Genomic DNA, 23,433 nt, shown 5'->3' with positions numbered 1-23,433 from the left:
AGGCATATGGAAGCCCATATCCCTTCTAAGGTGTGGAACAAAGCAGCTATCTTATTTTCTAAGGAGATGCCCACAGGAATTGGTTTAGGGGGAGGGAAGAAGACTGTTTTACTTTGTTAGAGCCTTCCGCTGTTGTGATTTGATTTGGGCCAGCGATCTCATTCTGGTTGGGCAGATGAGATCAAAGACTCTGCAGCACAATACCGTGTTCTCTCTGCCCTTTTCTCTTCAGTAGCTGTCTCTGCCCCTGCACTTAAATTTCAGAAAAGTGGGCTGACTGGGGCAGACTGCCTCAAGAAGGAAAGGGAGTTGGATTTATTTCTACTTTTCCTACCGCCCCAATTTTGTAGAATGAACAAGTCAGGTCAATGTATCTTGAGAGTGTATTATATTAAATATTATAAAGATAAATTGGTGTGTAATGACTACGGTAAATATTAGCAAGAAATGGCAGAGACTGACTGGGTAAGACTCGTATTCAAAGAAGACACCACTGATCATGAAATTAAGGGGGGGGAGGGAGAGAGAGAGAGAGAGAGAGAGAGAGAATATGAATATGAATGTATGTATGTGTATCTAAAAAACCCAAGGTGGGATCCATTGTCCCAGCCACACTGCAAACACAGAGGCTGTTCCTTGTTATGTTGTCATGTGTGATGTTTGCAGCACCAAGCTATAGTTTCTTTGTTGCCCCCATGTTTCTTGTTCCGAAAAAGAATCTGTTTTATTTTGTTTCCTCAAGATTACAAGCTCCTTGTGGGAAGGTAACATGACTACCAACTCTGTGGTACTGTACTCTCCCAAGCACTTAGTACAGTGTTCTGTACATAGTAAGCGCTCAATAAATACCATTGATGGATTGTTAGCCCCAGTTGGTTGATTGTTAGCCTCAGAATATGGCTCCCAGGTTTCAGGAGGATGAAGCAGTCTGACAGCTTTGTTTCATTGTGTCCACAGACCAGAAATATTATTTAATTTGGAGCATGGTCAGGAGTTTGTAGGCCAGAGTAGGCACCAATGCAAACCAAGTGTAAGGATATAAGGACAAAGCTAGGCAAAACAAAAGGGAACCCAAAGTAAATCACTGACTTGTGAACGCACTTGTTACTGGGTTCAAGTGGGGGTGATTTCCAGCTTGGTCGTGGGGGAAAGGGAGTGAGAGATGGTAGGCTTAAGGAGTGGAAAAGATGCCGGAAGAGAGCAGCTGTCCCGGCACTTAAAATGACAGCGAATTCCTCTAGGGAGTATAAGCTGAGTTAGCAAGGAATAGAATGAGCTTTGGTGTAAAATCCCAAGTGCCTGCAGTATTGCTGGGGAACTGGGAAAAGTTCTGCCCTGAATGCTCAGTTAGTGAGGGGAAAAATTGAGCTCCTATCCTGGGTGTTTTCATTGCCTTGTGAGTTGGGATTTGGTCTTCTTTTCTCCCCCTGGATTGGACTGAGGTTTTGATGGAAGAATGGATGCTGCCTTTACTCTTGCACTGCCATCTAGCGTAGGTTCTTTTGGTTTTTAAAACTCACTTTTTGTTAATATAGTATAAATAGACAGTCTCAGCTCCTTTTGGGGCAGGGAATGTGTCGCTTTATTATTCTGTATATGCCAAGTGGGCAATCAATAAATTCTACTACCACTGCAACAATGAAGATTTCAGGAATTCCCTAGAAGTTTCCAAATTCTTGGAATGTGAGAATTCAGGGGCGTGAGAATTTTGAGAAGCAGCATGGCCTAGTGGCTAGAGCAAGGGCCTGGGAGACAGAAGGACCTGACTTTTAATCCCGGCTCACCCACTCGTCCGCTGTGTGACCTTGGGCAAATCGCTTCACTTCTCCATGCCTCAGTTACCCTATCTGTAAAATGGGGATTATTCATTCATGCATTCATTCAATAGTATTTATTGAGCGCTTACTATGTGCAGACCACTGTACTAAGCGCTTGGAATGAACAAGTCGGCAACAGATAGAGACGGTCCCTGCCGTTTGACGGGCTTACGGTCTAATCGGGGGAGACGGACAGACAAGAACAATGGCGATAAATAGAGTCTAGGGGAAGAACATCTCGTAAAAGCAATGGCATCTAAATAGAATCGAGGCGATGTACATTTCATTAACAAAATAAATAGGGTAACAAAAATATATACAGTTGAGCGGACGAGTACAGTGCTGTGGGGATGGGAAGGGAGAGGTGGAGGAGCAGAGGGAACAGGGGAAAATGAGGCTTTAGCTGCGGAGACGTAAAGGGGGGATGGCAGAGGGAGTAGAGGGGGAAGAGGAGCTCAGTCTGGGAAGGCCTCTTGGAGGAGGTGAGTTTTAAGTAGGGTTTTGAAGAGGGGAAGAGAATCAATTTGGCGGAGGTGAGCAGGGAGGGCGTTCCAGGACCGCGGGAGGACATGGCCCAGGGGTCGACGGCGGGACTAAGAATGTATGCCTCCTGTGGGGCAGAGACTGTTCTATTGAACTCTCCCAAGCGCTAAGTCCAGTGTCCTGCACATAGTAAGCGCTCAATAAATACAATTGATTGATTGATTGAAGTGGGCACTGCGCTGGGCTATTCCAACAGATGAGTCGGGAGGGAAATGACAACTTTAAACTCGGGATTAATTCACTCAGTCTTTTTGGGCAGAGTCATTTTCTGAGGCTTGAGCTTTTCCGAGGTGATGCCCCCTCTCTTTCCTCTTCCTCGGCTATTCTAAGTTGCTTGGGGTGGGGGATGATGTTTATACCCCTGTGCAATTATCCATGTACAACAGCCACGCATGTGGCTCAGGTGAAAAAGATAAATTACGGTGCCATACTTGGGGTAAATATTAGCAAAATATTCAGGTTCATGAGGAAACAAAGTCATTGCCTGGCTTTCTATCTAGGGCTAAAGGGGCAGGCTTCAGGAGGAATCTTGGGGGGATGAAGAGAGCAAGAGGAGGCGGCGGCATTGCTTAATGGAAAGAGCACCTGACGGGGAGGCAGGACACCTGGGTTCTAGTCCCAGCTGTCACTAGCCTATTATTTGACCTTGGAAAGTCACTTAATCTCTTTGTGCCCTCCCCTCCTCCCCATACTTATCTGTAAAATGGGGATAAGATAGGCTGTGAGCTCAGTGTGGGACACAGACTGATCAATCAACAATATTCAATAATAGTAATTATGATTTTTTTAAGTGCTTACTATGTGTCGAGCACTGTTCTAAGCAGTGGGGTAGATACAAGGTACATGGGGTTCACAGTCTTAATCCCCATTTTATAGATGAGGTAACTGAGGCACAGAGAAATTAAGTGACTTGCCCAAGGTCACACATCAGACAAGTGGAGGAGCTGGGATTAGAACCCACGTCCTCTAACTCCAAGTCCGTGATTTTGCCACTAGGCCGTGCTGCTTCTCTGAGCACTTGTTGAGTGTTGTTATTTACTGAGTGCTTGTTATGTGCAGAACACTGTACTTAAGTTCTTGGAAGAGTACAATACATGAGACAAGACACCTCCCCTGCCCAAATATCATGATTGTTATAATTAAAAGAAAATCTAACCTAGCCAGATTCAGCCTACCACCCAATTTTGCAAGACTTTTGCTCCTTTTGGTGTGTTCCCAAGCATCTAGTGAAAAATAATACTCTGTATCCAATTTGTTATCAATAGTTGGTGCAGGACAAAGTGATAAAGTAAGGGATAACTCAGTATATACAGTACGTCTGGCAGATCTCTGTCTCCTGTACCTCCTCTTGGAAACAGCGTGGCCTAGTGGAAAGAGCATGGGCCTGGGAGTCAGAGGACCTGGGTTCTAATTCTGGCTCTGCCACTTACCTGCTGTGTGACCCTGGGCAAGTCACTTAACATTTCTCTGTGCCTCAGTTCCCTCATCTATAAAATGGGGGTTCAATACCTGTTCTCTCTTCAACTTAGACTGTGAGCCCCATATGGGGCCTGATTATCTTGTAATATACCCAAGCACTTACTGCAGTGCTTGGTACAAAGTAACCGCTTAACAGATACTATTATTATTATCACCATTATCATTATTAATTTATTACAAAGCTACTGGAGCTGTCCCTGAGCGTTGGGCCAAATGGAGACATTACCCACTTATCCCGAACCCATAACTCATTAAAAAGCACCCTGTTACAAGTGCCTGCATTGAGTAACTTGTGTCAGTCTTCTCTTTATTTCTGTGTGTTTTTTCATTAGTGGTATTTGTTAAACACTTAATACTTGCCAGACACTGTACTAAGCCCTGGGTAGATAGAAGATAATTAGGTTGGACACAGTCCATGTCCCACATGGGGTTCACAATCTTAGTGTCCACTTTACAGATGAGGTCACTGAGGCCCAGAAAAGTTAAGTGACTTGCCCAGCAGATAGGTAGCAGAGCGATTGGATTCAGTAGTAATTAAAGTCCTGTGGGAGAGAGACCAAGGTGTAAAATGGGGATTAAATACCTGTTTTCCCTCTCCCTTAGACTGTGAGCTCCATGGGGGAAGAGATCTGGTTGTGTTGTATCTACCCCAGTGCTTGGCACCATACTTGGAGCACAGTAAGCACTTAACAAATACCACAGTAACAATTATTAATACTACCAGTTTTATGAGACAGCTCCAGATTCTTTATGGATTGGGAAAAGATAATCCCTTAGAAAATTCTGGAGTTATTATTCACTTGGAGTGGTAAGACTTAAATGGTAAGTGTTGTGATAAAAATCAACTGCGTCGCCCTGCCCTTTGAGCCAGAGTTGGGAAGGGTCAAAACCATCAGGTGCCGCTGAATCCCAGGATTCTGGAATACCTGGCTAAAATTTGACAGAGAGGTAGAAGGTCTCATTGGGAAGGTTTCCCTATTGACACTGAATCTGCTCTTGGAGGACCGGATAGAGTTTCAAGGAGGGGTGAGGTTTATGTATAACAATTACAACACACTGTTCCTGAACTTGATTTCTTTTACTAAGGACCTGGGTATGTGAGTCACTACTGCCTTCTGTGTTGGTAAATTGAATGTTTCAGTGGTTTAGCTTCGAATCTGGCCTGGAAATATTTGAAGCAGACCTTTGTTGTCTGCCGGCTTAAAACACTGTCATTTGGAGAAGAATGGAACTATTGTTTCTGGGGAGAAAAATCAATTTAAATTTAGAATCAGTCGGTCTCCTGTTCCACAATATGGTCTCTTGATTTTCTTGTCATCTTTCTGTGTTGCACAGACCAGTTCATTAAACTTTTTGAATTTCACAAAGCTAAGTGTCAATCTCCAGATGTAATTAGAAGAGAGAAATTGATGATGTCAGGCTGCTGGGTAGTCTTTGCCGGTGTGTTTTTCCTATGGATTTACTGAAACAGTCTGTCTTCAAAATCAATAATTACTCCCTTGAACGTCTGCAATCTCATGTCTATAGGGTTTGTTCCCCATTTTGAAGACACATCAATCCCTCTCACTGATCTTTCTTCTTTCGGCTACTCACTGGGCTCTCTGTCTCCAGCATTTTCCTGCTCCAGTCGACACAAAATTCTGCTGTTGGGATCATTTTTCTAAAACACCATCTGCATGCATTAGTGACTATCCATTCTTCTCTTCATCAGACAAATTCCTGACCATTGGCTTTTTAGATACCCTTTCAGCTCTCTCCCTTTTACCTGTCCAATCTCTTCTACATTCCAGCTTTAACTCTTTTTCTCCCAGGCTCACCATTTCATTCTAAATTCTCCTGCCTCCTACCAGCTCACAACTTTCCTCCTGCCTTATACTCCCTATCACTGAATCAATCAATAATATTTATTAAGTGCTTACTTTGTGCAGAGCACTGTACTAAGTGCTTGGGAGAGTACAGTACAACAGAATTAGCAGACATGCATCCTACACATAATGAGATTACAGTCTAGATGAGGAGACAGACATTAATATGAATAAATAAGTAATTTGTAATATATAATTGAAACATAATAATGTTGGTATTAAGCGCTTACTATGTGCAGAGCAGTGTTCTAAGTGCTGGGGTAGATACAGGTTAATCAGGTTGCCCCACGTGAGGCTCACAGTCTTAATCCCCATTTTACAGATGAGGGAACTGAGGCCCAGAGAAGTGAAGTGACTTGCCCACAGTCACACAGCTGACAAGTGGCAGAGCCGGGATTCAAACCCATTAGCTCTGACTCCCAAGCTCGGGCTCTTTCCGCTGAGCCACGCATGTGAGTATAAGTGCTTTGGGGTTGGATGTGGGGTGAAAATCAAATAATAATAATAATTATTATGGTATTTATTGAGCTCTTACTATGTGCCATGCACTGTTGTAATTGCTTAGGTAGAAACAAGGTAATCAAGTTGTCCCAAGTGGGGCTCACAGACAATCCCCATTTTACAGATAAGTTAACTGAGGCACAGGAAAGTTAAGTGGCTTGCCCAAGTTCACAGCAGACAAGTGGTGGAGCCAGGATTAGAACCCGCATCCTCTGACTCCCAAGCCTGTGCTCTTTCCACTAAGCCACTCTGCTTCTCAAGTGTCCAAGGGTCTCGGATCCGAGTGCAAAGATGATGCAGAAGAGAGAGCAAGCTGGGAAAATGGGTTAATTGGAGAAGGACTCTTGGAGGAGATGTGACCTTGATAATGCTTTGAAGGTGGAGAGAGTGTTGGTCTGGCATATAAAGGGGTGAGGGAGTTAATAATAATGGTGGCATTTGTTAAGCGCTTACTATGTGCCAAGCACTGTTTTAAGCTCTGGGGGGATACTAAGTGATCAGGTTGTCCCACGTGGGGCTCACAGACTTAACCCCCATTTTACAGATGAGGTAACTGAGGCACAGAGAAGTTAAGAAGTCACACAGCTGACAAGCGGTGGAGCCGGGATTTGAACCCATGACCTCTGACTCCCAAGCCCAGGCTCTTTCCACTGAGCCACACTGGAGTTCTAGGTCATAGAAAGGAGTTCTAGGTCATGTGGGAAAGGGGTTGGTGATGAGCTAGACGAGGTCGGGCACAGTGAATAACCGCCCTTTCCTCTCCACCCAAACGGCTACCTTACTGCTATGGGCTCTCGTTATATCCCGGCTAGACTACTGTGTCAGCCTTCTCTCTGACCTCCCTTCCTCCTCTCTCGCCCCGCTCCAGTCTATTCTTCACTCCACTGCCCGGCTCATCTTCCTGCAGAAACGATCTGGGCATGTCACTCCCCTTCGTAAACACCTCCAGTGGTTGCCTATCCACCTCCGCTCCAAACAAAAACTCCTCACTCTAGGCTTCGAGGCTCTACATCACCTTGCCCCTTCTTACCTCTCCTCCCTTCTCTCTTTCTACCGCCCACCCCGCACGCTCCGCTCCTCCGCCGCCCACCTCCTCGCCATCCCTCGCTCTCGCCTATTCCGCCGTCGACCCCCGGGCCACGTCCTCCCGTGGTCCCAGAACGCCCTCCCTCCTCACCTCCGCCAAACTGATTCTCTTCCCCTCTTCAAAACCCTACTTAAAACTCACCTCCTCCAAGAGGCCTTCCCAGACCGAGCTCCTCTTCTTCTTCTACTCCCTCTACCACCCCCCCTTCACCTGTCTGCAGCTTAACCCTCTTTTCCCCCCCATTTCCCTCTGCTCCTCCCCCTCTCCCTTCCCATCCCCTCGGCCCTGTACCCGTCTGCTCAACTGTATATATTTTCATTACCCTATTTATTTTGTTAATGAATTGTACATCACCTCGATTCTATTTAGTTGCCATTGTTTTTACGAGATGTTCTTCCCCTTGACTCTATTTATCGCCATTATTCTCGTCTGTCCGTCTCCCCCGATTAGACCGTAAGCCTCAAACGGCAGGGACTCTCTCTATCTGTTGCCGACTTGTTCATTCCAAGCACTTAGTACAGTGCTCTGCACATAGTAAGCGCTCAATAAATACTATTGAATGAATGAATGGTGCTTGAGGTGTGGAGTGTGTGGGCTGGGCTGTAGGAGGAGATTAGCGAGGTGAAGTAGGATGGGGAGAGCTGATAGAGTGTTTTAAAGCCAATGGCTTTCTCCATATTCATAACCCTTCTGTATCCCACCTCCTTTAGGAAATTGTCATGGATTAATTTTTCATATTCCTCACTACCACCTCAGCACTTAGGCAATTGCAACCTACTGTGGCATTTTTGTACCTATTGATTTACAGTCTCACCAGCGTCAAAGCCTTATTCAAATCACATCTCCTCCAAAAGGCCTTCCCCAATTAAGCCCTCTTTTCCCCTATTCCCTCACCTTTCTGAGTTGCTTATGCACTTAGAGCTGTACTCTTTAAGCGCCGGATAATCACACCACCCTCAATGCTTATGTACATATCTGTAACTTATTTATTTTGTCTTTCTCCCCCTCTAGACTATAAGCTCTTTGAGGACAGTGAGTGTGTCTGAACTTTCCTGTATTGTACTCTCCCAAGTGTGTAATGCAATGCTCTGCACACATTAAGCGTTCAATAAATACTGGTGAGTGATGGATTGATGGTAAGGGTAGAAAAAAAACACACAGTAAGGAGAGGGAACAAGTTGTGGGATCTCAGATACCTGATAGAGGAACACAAAGGAAAGAGGCAGATGATTCGCTCTGCTGTTGTGATTGAGTTTAAGGCCCATTTCCACCTCGAGATCCAATATTGGCCCAAGAACTAAGAGCGGCTCATTGCCGAACCTCAGCCGTCTTGTCTCGGAACCTCTCTCCTATATTCTGCTCTTCAGGAAAGGCCGAAGACTGTCGGTGACACTGCTGCTGATTCGTCCAAGCACCTGTGGAATAATTTTGGAAAAGCGATAGTGGGCCTTTTGATTTTCCTCCGCTGAGGACATTTGGCTTTAATCAGTCAGTGGTATTTATCGAGCGCTCACTGTGTGCGGGAACACTTGGGAAAGAATAATGAAATGAATGCTTTTCATGTGTAGAGTTGTCCTTCAGGGTGAAGGTGATGCTGTCGACCGTGAGTCTGCATTTATGAGTGTAGAATTATAGAAAATGTGGGTGAGTACCCACCTTTTTTCATCACTTTATCTCGAGGCGGAGCCCTGTTGTTCACTAGATGGCAGCATCTACCACCGTGCCGTGGTGTTAAGACTTTCCAGCTTGAAATGCTCAGTGAAAAAATCATGGAAGACTTCTCCCCTCTAAGAGGGAGGGGATCCAATTAGTGTTTCTGGGGAGATGTCGGAGAAATGCCCAAAGTAATTCCCCTCTAGACTGCCAGCTCATTACGGGCAGAGAATATGTCTACCAACTCTGTATCGTCCTCTCCCAAGAGCTTGTATAGTGCTCTGCATATAGTGAGCGCTCATTAAATACAATTGATCGATTCGCTTTGCCAAAATTCACTTTTCTGCCCCCCAAAGAAAACTTGTGCTAATGGGCTTGCCAGCAGAAGCCTGCAGAGAAAGTGAGGAAGGAGGGCATCATAATGGATCGTTCCCTTACAAACACATCTTAATCTTTCATTTTTGTCTGTCTTACCCCCAGCTTAAGAGTGTTACTGTTTGTTCTGGTGATGAAAGTGAAGCCATCCCTTAGCTAACTCCCACAGCCACCATAATATGGGGCAGGACCATGTCTCCAAACTAATTTATTCACTTGTGTATATGTGTTTGCTTTTAACTAATTAAGTGTTCCGTATCCTTTGCTTGCTGTGTTCCCCTACTCTGTAAGTTCCTTGAGAGCAGAGACTGATGTTTTCCATAAATTTCATTAACATCTGCAACAAAGGCACTCAGCAAATATCATCGATATAGTTTTTTACGGTATTTAAGCGCTTACTAAGGGCCTTCACCGTTCTTTGCGCTGGGGCAGATACAAGTTAGGCCAGATAAAGTCCCTGTCCCACTTAAGGCTCACAGTCTAAGTAGAGGGAGAACAGGTTTTGAATCTCCATTTTGTAGTTGACAAAACAGAAGCCCAGAGAAGTTAAGTGATTTGCCCAAGGGCACACAGCAGGCCAGTGGCGGAGCCAGGATTAGGATTGGGTGCTCTGGTTCCCAGACTTGTGCTTTATACATTAGGCCATGCTGCTTCCCAATATAATGAATATTAAATCATAACTATTTAATGGTCGAGGCACTAGATGTCTCCATTTTGTAAAAAACTAGATGCAGTGGTTGATCCAGTTTGTGGAATCAAATCTTTTGGCAGGGATTTTCAAATATGTTATGTCCAAATGCCACTCGATTGTTTGAATGCCATAGAGCAGTTAGGCAAGGACCTTGAGTCTTGATTCTTCCCGACGAACCAGCAGATCAACATCTTACACTCTGGTTTTTCATCATAATACGTATCCGTTCAGCTACTGACAGTTAAGCCACTGTGAAAGAGCGGGGCCATTTAGAATCTGAGTAGAGGGTCTTGGGAGTTTTATAACAGCAGCACTCATATCGAGAATAAATAATACATAGGGGAAATTGCCATCAGAGCAAAAGAGTTGTTCATTCTTTATTAAAACGTTTTCCCTGTGTTGGTTCTCATTGAAATCAAATAGCAAAATTCATTCATTCAGTGGTTTTTATTGAGTGCTTATTACTTGCAAAGCACAATACTAAGCACTTGTGAGTGTAAAATACAACAGAGTTAGCAGATGTGTTCCCTGCCCCAAATGAGTTTACGGTCAAGAGAGGGAGACAAAATTTAATCACAAATGTTAATAAAAGAGTTGGAGTGTTTTTCTAAGGTTCTATTTTAGTCTTCTCCTGTAGCCTATGACCTCCATTCCATATTTTTCTCCCCGCAGCAGGCTCAGTGCAGAATTTAATCTCAAGAGGAAAGAAAGTTGCAGTTTCAGTGGCTTCATTGGTCAAGCTTGAATGAAGCAGACATTGCATCCCTGTCCTCGAAAACATTTTTAGTAGGAATTTCTCTTGGCATGTGAAGCTGGACTTATAACTAGCTCTCCAGAGCAGGATTTCTTTGCCACTGGGGCTCTTCCATGTCTTCCATGATTTGAACTCTCTTGTTCCCAGAGCTTTGCCAGAGCTTTGCCTTCTCCTTTGCTAGCAGTGTCCCTGGCCCACATATATCAGATTTCTAGCTCTATTTTAAGTGACATCTGTGTTTTTGGGTTTTTTTCAGTAGCTCTTCTTTCATTTCGGCTTTGCGTTTGATGATCCAGATTCTCTTCTGTGCATATTCTTAATGAGTGTTTTAAATAGAAGAATGAGGTGTAAACTGTATGTTTGCTCATTGGCTTCAAAGCAGCTTTTTGCTGCCCTTACAATACCTCTGCTGGTTCCACCCCCATTTTTAGCCCTTGTCTCCTGCCCCATTATAGCTTCTGAAATTTGACTGCAGAAGAAATCCGAGGACACTTTCAACCTCAGAATTCTGGGGTATTTGGCAGATAGAGTTGACTTTTCCAGCCAAGTTATTTTCTTCAAGACTGACTCAGGTGGGAGGGTCACACACCAGCCTAGAACAGGTGTTGGTTCCCCTCCCTCACCTAAATGACCCGTTATCCCTTCGGACTGTGCAGATAGTTGAGCACGGTGGTGGAATTTATTGAGCACCCACTGGCCACAGGAGACTTGGGAAATGCAGAATAAAGAAATAACACATTCCTGTCCACATAAAGCTCACACTCTAATGCAGGAGATGAACATAACCTGGTTCAGTGGAAAGAGCCTGGGCTTGGGAGTCAGAGGTCATGGGTTTGAATCCCGGCTCTGCCACTTGTCAGCTGGGAGACTGTGGGCAAGTCACTTCACTTCTCTGGGCCTCAGTTACCTCATCTGTAAAATGGGGATTAAATGTGAGCCTCACGTGGAACAACCTGATGACCCTGTATCTACCCCAGTGCTTAGAACAGTGCTCTGCACATAGTAAGCGCTTAACAAATACCAACATTATTATTATTATAACCTTTATTTTTTTTTCAACTAGAGTGGTTAAAATAATTGTGTGCACGCACTCACACACACACATAAAGTGTGTTTTAGCCAAGGAGAGTGGAGACAAAAGCGGGACAAAGCAGGAGAAGGCCAATAGGCTGACTGCCCCTTGGCTTTCAGCTGAGTTTGCTCCTCTTTGTCTGTCCCAAACCGGAGCTGGAGTGAAGGGGTTAGGGTCAGAGAGCCCATTTTGACCCTTGGAACCCATTTTTCCTCTTTGTCCTTCGTTGCAAATCCCAACCCCAGGAGAGGTCATTCAAAGGGGAGTATTTAGTTGAGATAGGAAAGAAGAGCAATGTTTTCTAGTGGGTAGAGCACGGGCCTGGGAGTCAGAAGGATCTGGCTTCTAATCCCGGCTCCGCAGCTAATCTGCTATGTGATGTGGGCAAGTCACTTCATTTCTCTGGGCTTCAGTTACCTTATCTGTAAAATAGGAATTAAAATTGTGAGCCCTATGTGGGACAGGGACTGTGCCCAACCTGATTAGCTTGTCTCTACCCGACACATAACAAATACCATTTTAAAAAAAAAGAGGTATATTGAAGGAAATTCAATTTTTCTAAGAAGCAGCGAGGCTTAGTGGAAAAAGCATGGACCTGGGACTCAGGGGACCTGGCACTGCCACTTGCCCTCAATGTAATCTTGGGCAAGTCACCTCACTTCTGTGCCTCAGTTGCCTCATCTGCAGAATGGTAATTCAATACCTGTTCTACCTAATACTTAGAATGTGAGCTCCATATGGGATGTGATCGTCTTGGATCTGCCCCAGTGCTTAGTACAGTTCTTGGCATATAGTAAGTGCTTAACAAATACCACAATTATCATTATTATTAGGCTTTTTGGGGGTCTCAGAGAAAAAACATTCTCAATCTGGATCATCAGTGGTATTTATTGAGGGTTTATTATGTTCAGAGCTCTGTGCCAAGTGCTTAAAATGGTATTCATTTACTGCTTACTTTGTGCCAGCCACTGTTCTAAACACTAGGGTAGATGCAAAGTAATCAGGTTGGATACAGTTAATGTCCCACATGGCGCTCACAGTCTTAATCCCCATTTTACAGATGAGGTAACAGGCACAGAGAAGTGAAGTTACCTGCCCAAGGTTCCACTGCAGACAATCATCAGGGCCGGGATTAAAACCCAGGTCCTCTGGCTCCCATTCATTCAATAGTATTTATTGAGCGCTTACTATGTGCAGAGGACTGTACTAAGCACTTGTGCTCTTTCACTGGGCAGCGCTTTGGTACAGACTGGGTCATCTGCCCTCTTAGCAATGGCAGGTGCAGCAGGTTGTGTCAGAGGCAGGCAGAGAAGCGTCTATGCAGTCTGTCGTACTTGCAACTGCATGTCTGTAGCTGCCGCCGTCAGTCACATGAGCTTAGTTCATCTTTGTCCATCCCAGAAATGGAGCTGGACAAATGACAACTCGGATTTCTTTGCTCATGGAGCTCCCAGAAGTCTTTCTTTGCCATGATCTGAATCTCTGCAGGAAGTATTGCTGTTGGAAGCATCTATCAACTCTGCTTTAGTGTTCGCTCCTAAGCACCTAGTCCAGTGCCAAGCACACAGTAAGTGCTCAGTACTATCGATTGATTGCTCGATTGGTACCAAAGTATTCCCAGCACCTGCAGTGGGAAGAGTCTTCTGTCTTTCTCAATATTTAAGAGTCGCAGAAGCCGGCTCTTATCCTGGGAATTCTCCTTTTCCCTCCCTGGTGAGTCTATCCTGTGACTAGACCTCCGTGTCAGCAGATAGCTCAGCTAGTACTAGGTCCCTTCCTTATTCCTTTTAGGTGTTTTTGGTTGACTCTTCCCATACTGGCACCTGTGATAGGCCCCTACCTCCCTCCGTCCACTGGCCCAAGTCTACCACTTTGGAAGGTTGGCTGTCCTCCCTGGCCCACGTTCCACAGCCTTTGGGTCTTAACTCTAAACACGGAGGATGTTTTCTGTCTCTCGTTCGTCCGCTCTGCATCCCTCTGATCGGGGTTCGCCACGTCAGTGGCCTCACCTGGTGAATTCTGCTGCAGGTCCAGCGGAGGGAGGGCAATCGTTTGGCATCCCTCCCATGTTACCCAGGTCCCCGGGGACCTTGGTTTGACCTCAGGATGCCTTGGGTGTCATGTTTGTCGGCTGTGTGACTGTGGGCAAGTCACTTCACTTCTCAGTGCCTCACTTCCCTCATCTGCAAATTGGGAATGAAGACTGTGAGCCTCACGTGGGACCACCTCATTCCCCTGTATCTAGCCCAGCGCTTAGAACAGTGCTCTGCACGTAGTAAGCGCTTAACAAATACCAACATTATTATTATTATTATCATGTAGGCACTAGGCATTTGGGGGAAAACACCTGAAGAAATGGGGTTCTGCTAGGAGTAGCTAGTTGTTCAATGTTCAGCTGGCTTGTCCGGTTCCCGTACCAGATGTTTGTCAGATTTTTTTATTTCTGGCACCGAGCCACCCTGCCATAATTGGTGTCATCTACTTCCAATTGTGGACACTGTACTGAACCTCCCACTGTCTCGGAAGATTCTGGAATCACTGCACTTGGGTACTAATCGCTAAAATCTGCTCTTTCCTTTCCATCCAAACTGCTACCATATTAATACAATCACTCTTCCTATCCCACCTAGATGACTGCATCAGTCTCCCTGCTGACCTCCCAACCTCCCGTCTCTCCCCACTCCAGTCCATACTTCATTCCGCTGCCCAGATCATCTTTCTACAAAAACATTCAGGACATGTCACCACCCCCCGGCCCCGGCAAAAATCTCCAGTGGTTACCCCAAACTAAACCCCACTTTTCCACATCTCCCACTCCCTTCTGCATCACCCTGACTTGCTCCCTTTGCTCTTCCCCCCTTTTCCCCTCCCCATAACATATATATATATATATATATATATACAATCCATTAACCATATCCATATATGCAGATATCCTGATTTTATTTATTTGTATTGATGTCTGTCTCCCCATCCTAGGTGGTGAGCTCAATGTGAGCAGGGAATGTCACTCTTTACTGTTGTATTGTACTTTACCAAGTGCCTAGTACAGTGCTCTGCACACAGTAAGCGTTTAATAAATGCGATTGATGAATGAATGAATATTTTCTACTATTTCCCCTCTCTGTAATTTATTTTCATGTCTGTCCCTGTAAACTGTAAGCTTCTTATGGACAGGTATCACATCTACAAATTCTGTTTGGGATGCTCCCAAGTGCTTAGTACAGTGCTCTGCACGGAGTAAGAACTCATACCATTGGTTAATGGATTGATTGAAGAAATCTTCTTCCCTTTCTCCCCTGCAGAATACATTGCTGTCATACTGCAAGCCTGCATCAATCAATCAATGGTATTTACTGAGCGCTTACTGTGTGCAGAACACTCTTCTTAGCGGTTGGGAGAAGCACCATGGTGCAGTGGTTAGAGCACGGGCCTGGAAGTCAGAAGGTCATGAGATCTAATCCTGCCCATGCCACTTGTCTGCTGTGTGACCTTGAACATGTCACTCTACTTCTCTGTGCCTGTTACCTCATCTGTAAAATGGGGATTGAGACTGCGAGCCCCACATGGGACAGGGACTGTGTCCAACCTGATTTGCTTGTATCCACCCCAGTGCTTAGTTCAGTGCCTGGCACATAGTAAATGTTTAACAAATACCACAATTGCTATTATTACAGTACAATAGAGTTGGTAGATGCATTCCCTGCCCCAAAGCTTATGGTCTGTATCTTAGAAGCAGCCACTGAACCAACTCAATTTGGTTGTTTCTACCCCAGGACTTAGGACAGTGCCTGGCACATAGTAAGCACTTAACAAATACCATCATTAATATTATTGAAAGAGCAAAGATGAAAAAAGATAATTTGGTACCATCTTGCTTTGTGATACTTTATCTCCCCGGGCACCACATGTTAGCATAAGCTATATCTGTTTGGTCCGGAAACTTGTACAGTAAATAATTTGACCTTTCAGTTTTGGATATGTGGAAGGGCAAATCAAACACCAGCCATGTCTGACAAAGCTTTGCTCTGTACATAAGGCACCTCTTCAGCTAATCATATGCCAGCATGTGACATTCAGCTACTCAGAAGGAACCAAAATAAAATGAAGAAAATGAAACCAAAAAAAAAATATAGATTGTTAACATTACACTCTTTACAGGACAATGTGTCTGCATGTTTTCTGTCGGTTAGTGATAGAGATAGTCAGTGCTTTGGGGAGGCCATATTTAAGAGTGCTAAAGCGATGGAGCAGCTTGCCCGATTAGAAGCCTGCTTTTGCCGAATCTATGATTAACCAAGAAATTCAGACTGATGATCGCTCTTCATGCCTTCCGATGGCATGTGTGTGCTAGTTTCAGAAGCCACTGTACCACGAATAGCTGTCTCTCTCAATGGGGATGAGGAAAGCAGAAAGATAATATTTAGTGGGGGAAGAAGAAAGGAACTGAGAAAATTGCTTGGTTGAAAGAACATGGAATTAGGAGTCTGGATTTCTGGTTTTCCCACTTGATCTGGGACCTTGGGCAAGTTACTTAACCTCTCTCTGCTTCAGTTTCCTTATCTGTAAAATAGGGATCCAGTGTCTGTTCTCCTTCTACGCCTGCGAGCCCTGTGTGGGATAGGGACTGAGTCTGGTCTGCGTATTTTGTAGCTACCTCAGTGCTGAACACAGAAGGTGCCTAATAAATACTAACATTATTGTGTTTTGAAGAAATTAGTGTGCTGTTTGTTGTGGGTCACATATTTAGCTCTGTTGAAGGGATATTTGGTTGTAGAATTGGAGGGCAAGAGAAATAGCAAGCTTCCTAATTTAGCCTGTTTGTGTCACGTCTGTCCTGGGAAGCCCTTTTCAGCTGGAGACAAAAGCCCAGTCCAGATTTTAAATTTGTTATTTTTAAAATGCCAAATTTCAGTCATTGTGACATTTCCCGTGTTAGGCAGAGAGAGCTACTATGAGATGGGAGTTGTGTTTATTGCTTGGCAGATGGTCATGTTTATTCTTAAACTTATTCCTTTTTCATGTAAGTTTCCATCCAGCTTTTAGAATATTTTACATTCAAAGCTGCAGCTTACTGATTTTCTGAAAATTAGATTGTAGACCAAATTACTCCTGTAAATGGAGAGCCATCCTTTTGCTGGACTCGTCAGTATTGAGGTAGCAACGCAGACCCAGGGAGTGTATTTGGGAGGCAATTTATTCATGGTGAAGAGCACTGCGAGGGCGTAGCAAGGTTGTAGAATCTCCTGCAGAAAGTATAATAATCAAAATAATAATAATTATGGTATTTGTTAAGTGCTTACTATGTGCCAGGAGCTGTACTAAGTGCCGGGGTGAATAAAAGCAAATCTGGTTAACACAGCCCCTGTCCCCGTGGGGGCTCACAGTCTTTCTCCCCATTTTACAGATAACAGGCACAGAGAAGTAGTGACTTGCCCAAGGTCACACAGCAGATAATATAATAATCTGCCTTCCATCTTTGCTAAATCCTCTCGTTGCTGACCTGTAATGGTCTGTGGCATTCTACCCAAGGAAAGAGACTCTCGAGGAAGCCTATTTGGGTCAGTCAGTGGTAGTTATTGAGCGCTTACTGTTTGCAGAGAATTGTATTAAGTGCTTCAGAGTCGGTAGACATGTTTCCTGCCTCCAAGGAGCTTACAGTCTAGAGGGAGCTTGCTATCACTCAGACGAGTGTCGTTTGGAGTCAGCCTTGCCCATTAGCCCTGGGTGCTTATAATTACGTCTTTAAAATTCAGGGTTTAGTATGGGGTTTTGGGTGGGTGAGATTATATAGTGTTTTGACTGGTAGAATCAACTAAGGCCATCATTCTGTTGAGGTAACATGATTCAGTAGGTCAGCGAGAGACTAAAATTTAGGTCTCTGGTCTGGAGCAAATTTCTGTTTCTCATTTGGACATTTGAATCAACTATAGTCACAGTTTTCAGGAGGACATTCTAGGAAGAACTTTCTGTCCCCTCAGCACCTACGTGCATGTCTTTATATGCCAGTGCTTCCCCTATCTGTATTTTAGTGTCCGTCTCCTAGCTTGTAAGCTCCTTAAGGGTAGGGATCATGTCTATTCATTCATTCAATCATATTTATTGAGTGTTTACTGTGTGCAGAGCACTGTATTAAGCATTTATTGTAGTTTCCCAAGCCCGTTGTCCAGGAGTCTGCACAGGGTAAATGCTCAATGAATACTACTGTTTGCTTGAAATGTATAGTGGAAGGGCTCATAGAAATGTTTTGTCAGGCATCCCAAGCAAGCTGATCTCTTGTTTTCTGCTCAGTCCCCAGCCTGGTACATTGGGAGAGACTAGCTGGATGGTGAAGCTTATGCCAAGGGGTCACCGATCTACCAAGTCCTCCCCGACGTGCTCGTCTCTGTCTTGAGGCATTAACGACACGACTGTGGCCTTTCTCTTGTCAGATGTGTGCAACAGTACCAACCTTCCGGAAGTTGAAATCATCAGCCTGCTGGAGGAACAGCTCCCTCATTACAAGCTAAGAGCAGATACGATCTACGGTTATGACCACGACGACTGGCTTCACACTCCCCTCATCTCTCCCGATGCCACCATCGACTTAACCACCGAACAGATAGAAGAGACGCTGAAATACTTCCGTGAGTCGTCCCTCCTTTTTGCTGGCGTTTTGATTGTGGCCCTGTGCTGCCCATAGCATTAGAGCCGTAGAGGTTAGCAGTCGATGCCCTAAAAAACTTATAGCCGGGGTCAGGAACATTTAGCTTACAAGCATTGTGGTCTAGAGCACGGACATGGGCCTGGGAGTCTCCTGACTCCCAGCTCTGCCTCTCGTCTGCTGTGTGACCTTGGCTAAGTCACTTGCCAGGTTTAGATCCCAGGTTCTCTGACTCCCAGGCCTGTGCTCTTTCCACTAGGCCATGCTGTCCCTGAGAGTTTGCCTCCCCAATAATAGCCAGACCATTGTTTGCATCACTGTTGCCATGTTATGGATGTGCCCGACCTAAAGCCTTTGATCAAAAAGACTGGACAAGGTCTAGCCTGTCTGCTGCTATTGCTCTGTGGAATTGGCAAGGGCAAGCAGCAAGTTTCATGTGAATTTAGCACAACTTAAACCTCTTCACCTAGGAAGTTACAATGTGGTGCACTAGTGGAGGGAAGAGAGTGGTTCTCAGGATTCAGAGAATTCCTCCTTGCATCCCTTTGTCCTCGAAAAGGAATGCAGTGCCAGACAAGAAGTCTTATAGCAGCTTTTTCTCCCCTTTAGTGCCCCGGGTCTTTTTAGTGAGGTAGCATTTTAAAAAATATCCATTTTCTTGCTGGCCCAGTGCTATGGAGCTCAATTCCAGCAAAACCTTCCCGACACCCAGCCCCAAGGAATGCCAGCAAATTAGTCTGTTTTCCAGGGTGCAAAAAGAGCTAATTGAGTTTCCTTTTTTTGCTGACCGTATGCGTTGGGCTTCACTGTATAATTTGTAGCCCCAGTGCTGTGCTGAGCCTCAGGAAGCCTTGTAATGAAGAGATTTAATTACCAGGAGATACCTGGTATGCCTGGGACCATTTTTTCCAGCAAATGGAAGACACTGAACACTAAATAGAAGGTGTTTTTCTTCTTTACAAACCAGATGATATGTGTAGCAGAGAACACCGTAATGGCATAAAGAAATGCTTCTTAGAAGTCCTTCCAAATGGCAAGAATGCAGGATCCTATAAAATGGCTGACTGATGAAACCGTAATCCACTTTAGTCTCTCTCCCTATCTCCCTTTGTTAAATCTCCCAATGCCTTGACACCAAAGTGTCAAGCATGTTTCTAGCCTGAGGATATTTTAAAGCTTTGCCCATTGATTTTTTTTTTTTGGTTGAAATACAAGCCTTGGATAAAGTAATCAAACTTGGCTGAAAAAATTCCATACAACCCACCTCATCCTTCTTAGCCCAAAGCAGAATCAATCAATCAGTGGTATTTTTTGAGCACTTCCTGTGTGCAGAGCACTGGCCTAAGCACTTGGGAAAGAATGTTACAACAGAAGGCAGAGGAGTGAAAGTATACTCACAAACCCAAGCCTTCATTGGCTGCATTTTCAGGCCCAGATATTAGATGTTTCCCACTAATGTAAGCTCCATGTGGGCTGGCATTCATTCATTCATTCATTCATTCATTCATTCAATCATATTTATTGACCGTTTACTGTGTGCAGATCACTGCACTAAGTGCTTGGAAACTACAGTTCGGCAGCAGATATGTTCGGCGGCAGCACGGGCTTTGGAGTCAGGGCTCATGAGTTCGAATCCCAGCTCTGCCACTTGTCGGCTGTGTGACTGTGGGCAAGTCACTTAACTTCTCTGTGCCTCAGTTCCCTCATCTGTAAAATGGGGATTAAGACTGTGAGCCCCACGTGGGACAACCTGATTCCCCTATGTCTACCCCAGCGCTTAGAACAGTGCTCGGCACATAGTAAGCGCTTAACAAAAACCAACATTATTATTAGATATAGACGGTCCCTATCCAACAGCGGGCTCACAGTCATGTCTACCAACTTCAATGTAATAATAATAAAAATAATAATAATAATGTTGGTATTTGTTAAGTGCTTATTATGTGCCGAGCACTGTTCTAAGCGCTGGGGGAGATACAGGGTAATCAGGTCCCATGCAGGGCTCACAGTCTTAATCCCCATTTTCCAGATGAGGTAACTGAGACACCGAGAAGTTAAGTGACTTGCCCAAAGTCACACAACTGACAAGTGGCGGAGCCGGGATTAGAACCCATGACCTCTGACTCCCAAGCCTGTGCTCTTTCCACTGAGCCACGCTGCTTCTCCTCCGAGGATTGATTGACTTGTGTGGGTGCCCGATAACATGCCAACCCTTAGGTGCCCAGGACCAGTAGTTTCGGTAAGATGGGCACCAACGGGTAGAAACCACTAGCTTTGGCCCACAGGCTTTTTTGGTCAGGGTGGGTAGCTTGGATCCCGAGGGGGACCAGAGGTGACCGGACCAGACCCCAGCAGGGGAAAGGAGATGATGAGGTCAATACAGCATCTCTGTTTCTTGTTCTCATGGGGCAGATGGGGCTGGGTGGGCCAGGGCATGTCTTCCACTCTCCCTGAGATCCACACCCTGATGCATGGCCTCGGGGGATTTTAAATTTTATTTTATTTTTCAAATGTATAGGGTATTTAAAAGCTTTCTATGTGCCTGACATTGAACTAAATGCTGGGGTAAGCTCATCTCTAGATTGAAAGCTCATCTTTAGACTGTAAACTCGTCTTGGGCTTGTGTTTGTTGTTATACTGTACTCTCCCAAGCGCTTAGTACAGTGCTTTGCACACAGTAAGGACTCAGTAAATCCGATCAAATGAATGGATGAATACAAGCTAATCGGGTTGGACCCAGTTGATTAGGGGGTGAGAGGAGACTGGCACTCTGCTTGGTGGAGCAGGAGGTTTCGCTGTTGGACCAGGGTTCGTGACGGTGAATCTGAGTTGATTCCGTGGGAGCAGTCACCACGGCTGTGGCAGGCAGATCCCGTCTGTTGTTTCGTTAAATTGTACTCTCCCAAGCACTGGTTTAGTGCTCGGCCCACAGTAAACACTCAGTAAATACAATTGACTGGCTGACTGGACTGAGAGCGGCAGTGCTTGGGTGGGGGTGTCCTTAGTACAGTGCTCTGCACACTGTAAACACGCAGTAAATACGATTGACGGGCTTCTGCCCAGTAGGTCTGTGGGTGGTCGGTGGGTAGGGAGCTGCTCATTTGGTGGATCGGCTGCCAGGTCGGGGCAAGGCAAGAAGGTACAAGGCTCCTTCCTAGAAGACTTTGGGTCAGGAGGGAGGGAAGGTGCTTGCACCTTGCCCCTAGTTATACCCAGCCCCTATGCCAAGTGAAGACCAAAGGGGTAGTGGTTGAAAAAAAAACAAAAACTTCTCACTCTTCCTACCTCTCCTCCCTTCTCTCTTTCTACCGCCCACCCCACAGGCTCCGCTCCTCCGCCGCCCACCTCCTCACCGTCCCTCGGTCTCGCCTATCCCGCCGTCGACCCCCGGGTCACGTCCTCCCGTGGTCCCGGAACGCCCTCCCTCCTCACCTCCGCCAAACTGATTCTCTTGCCCTCTTCAAAGCCCTACTTAAAGCTCACCTCCTCCAAGAGACCATCTCAGACTGACTTTCCCTTTCCCCTCTGCTCCCTCTACCCCCCCTTCACCTCTCCACAGCTAAACCTTCTTCTCCCCGCTTTCCCTCTGCTCCTCCCCCCTCCCATCCCATCCCCTCAGCACTGTACTCCTCCGCTCAACTGTATATATCTTCGTCACCCTATTTATTTTGTTAATGAGAAGTACATCACCTTGATTCTATTTATTTGCTATTGTTTTAATGAGATGTTCTTCCCCTTGATTCTGTTTATTGCCATTGTTCTTGTCCGTCCATCTCCCCCGATTAGACTGTAAGCACATCAAAAGGCAGGGACTGTCTCTGTTACCGATTTGTACATTCCAAGCGCTTAGTACAGTGCTCTGCACATAGTAAGCGCTCAATAAATACTATTGAATGAAAGAAGAGGTTAGCCTCATTTTCCACCCACTGCTTGTCCTGCTGCCTTCTCTATCCTCTTCCTTCTCCTACCTGTCTCCTCTGATTCTCCCTCTCCCCACTCTGCAAAGCTCCACCTCAAGCTCTAACTGGAAGGTCATTGCCTTCAGGGTTCCCTTTCCCAAGCAAATATGTCATTAAATAACACGAATCTGGCTTTCTGCTGCTACTTGCTAACTACCACCCAACGAATGATGGAAAAGGCCTACATAAAATACTTTGATGTGGCATCTCCTAATTAAAAATAACTCCACAAGCATCGTACCACTTTGGGGAATGTAGAGACAACTTGGTATTAAACCTGCAGATTGTCTGGTAGTCGGGACAGCTCTAGACAGTAGGGGATCTAAGGAACCATCCTCAGGGCACTGTGGTGTAACGAGAAAAGGGCAGCCAGATGTGACAGGACCCCTCATAAAGATGGCAGAGATAAGGGCTTCATGTCTCTAAAATGGTGACATCAGAGTTGTGTATGTCACACAGGATTCATTCATTCATTCAATAGTATTTATTGAGCACTTACTATGTGCAGAGCACTGTACTAAGTGCTTGGAATGTACAAATCGGTAACAGAGACAGTCCCTGCCCTTTGACGGGCTTACAGGATGGAACTGATGCATTAGCAGGGCAGACATCAGACCAGAACTGTCCTCAGTTCTGAGGGCGGAAGAGAGTTTGAAGCAGCATGGCCTAGAGGATAGATAATAATAATAATTTTGGAATTTGTTAAACTCTTACTATGTGCCAAGCACTGTTCTAAGCACTGGGGTAGATACAAGGTCATCAGGTTGTCCCACGTGGGGCTCACAGTCTTCATCACCATTTTACAGATGAGGGAACAGACCCAGAGAAGTGAAGTGACTTGCCCAAAGTCACTCAGCTGACAAGTGGCTGAGCTGGGATTAGAACCCACGACCTCTGAGTCCCAAGCCCGGGCTCTTTCCACTAAGCCACGCTGAAGGACTTGGGTTATAATCCTGACTCTGCCACTTGTCTGCTCTGTGACTTGGGCAAGTCA

General features: G+C 45.3%; 1 protein-coding gene across 4 annotated transcripts in view; it reads left to right on the top strand.

Annotated features, from left to right (window-relative positions):
- Window positions 1-23,433, top strand: part of TRAK1 (trafficking kinesin protein 1) — a 116,314-nt gene that overhangs the window by 5,990 nt on the left and 86,891 nt on the right. For all 4 annotated transcript variants that reach the window (XM_029071342.1, XM_029071341.1, XM_039912957.1 and 1 more), the window contains exon 2: window positions 18,269-18,463. The gene's annotated coding sequence lies outside the window, so the exon portion shown is untranslated. The remainder of the gene's footprint in view (window positions 1-18,268; window positions 18,464-23,433) is intronic.

The sequence above is a fragment of the Ornithorhynchus anatinus genome, chromosome 8 (assembly GCF_004115215.2).
Source record: "Ornithorhynchus anatinus isolate Pmale09 chromosome 8, mOrnAna1.pri.v4, whole genome shotgun sequence".
Taxonomy (NCBI): Eukaryota; Metazoa; Chordata; class Mammalia; order Monotremata; family Ornithorhynchidae; genus Ornithorhynchus; species Ornithorhynchus anatinus.
This window is presented reverse-complemented; position numbering and strand designations above follow the sequence as displayed.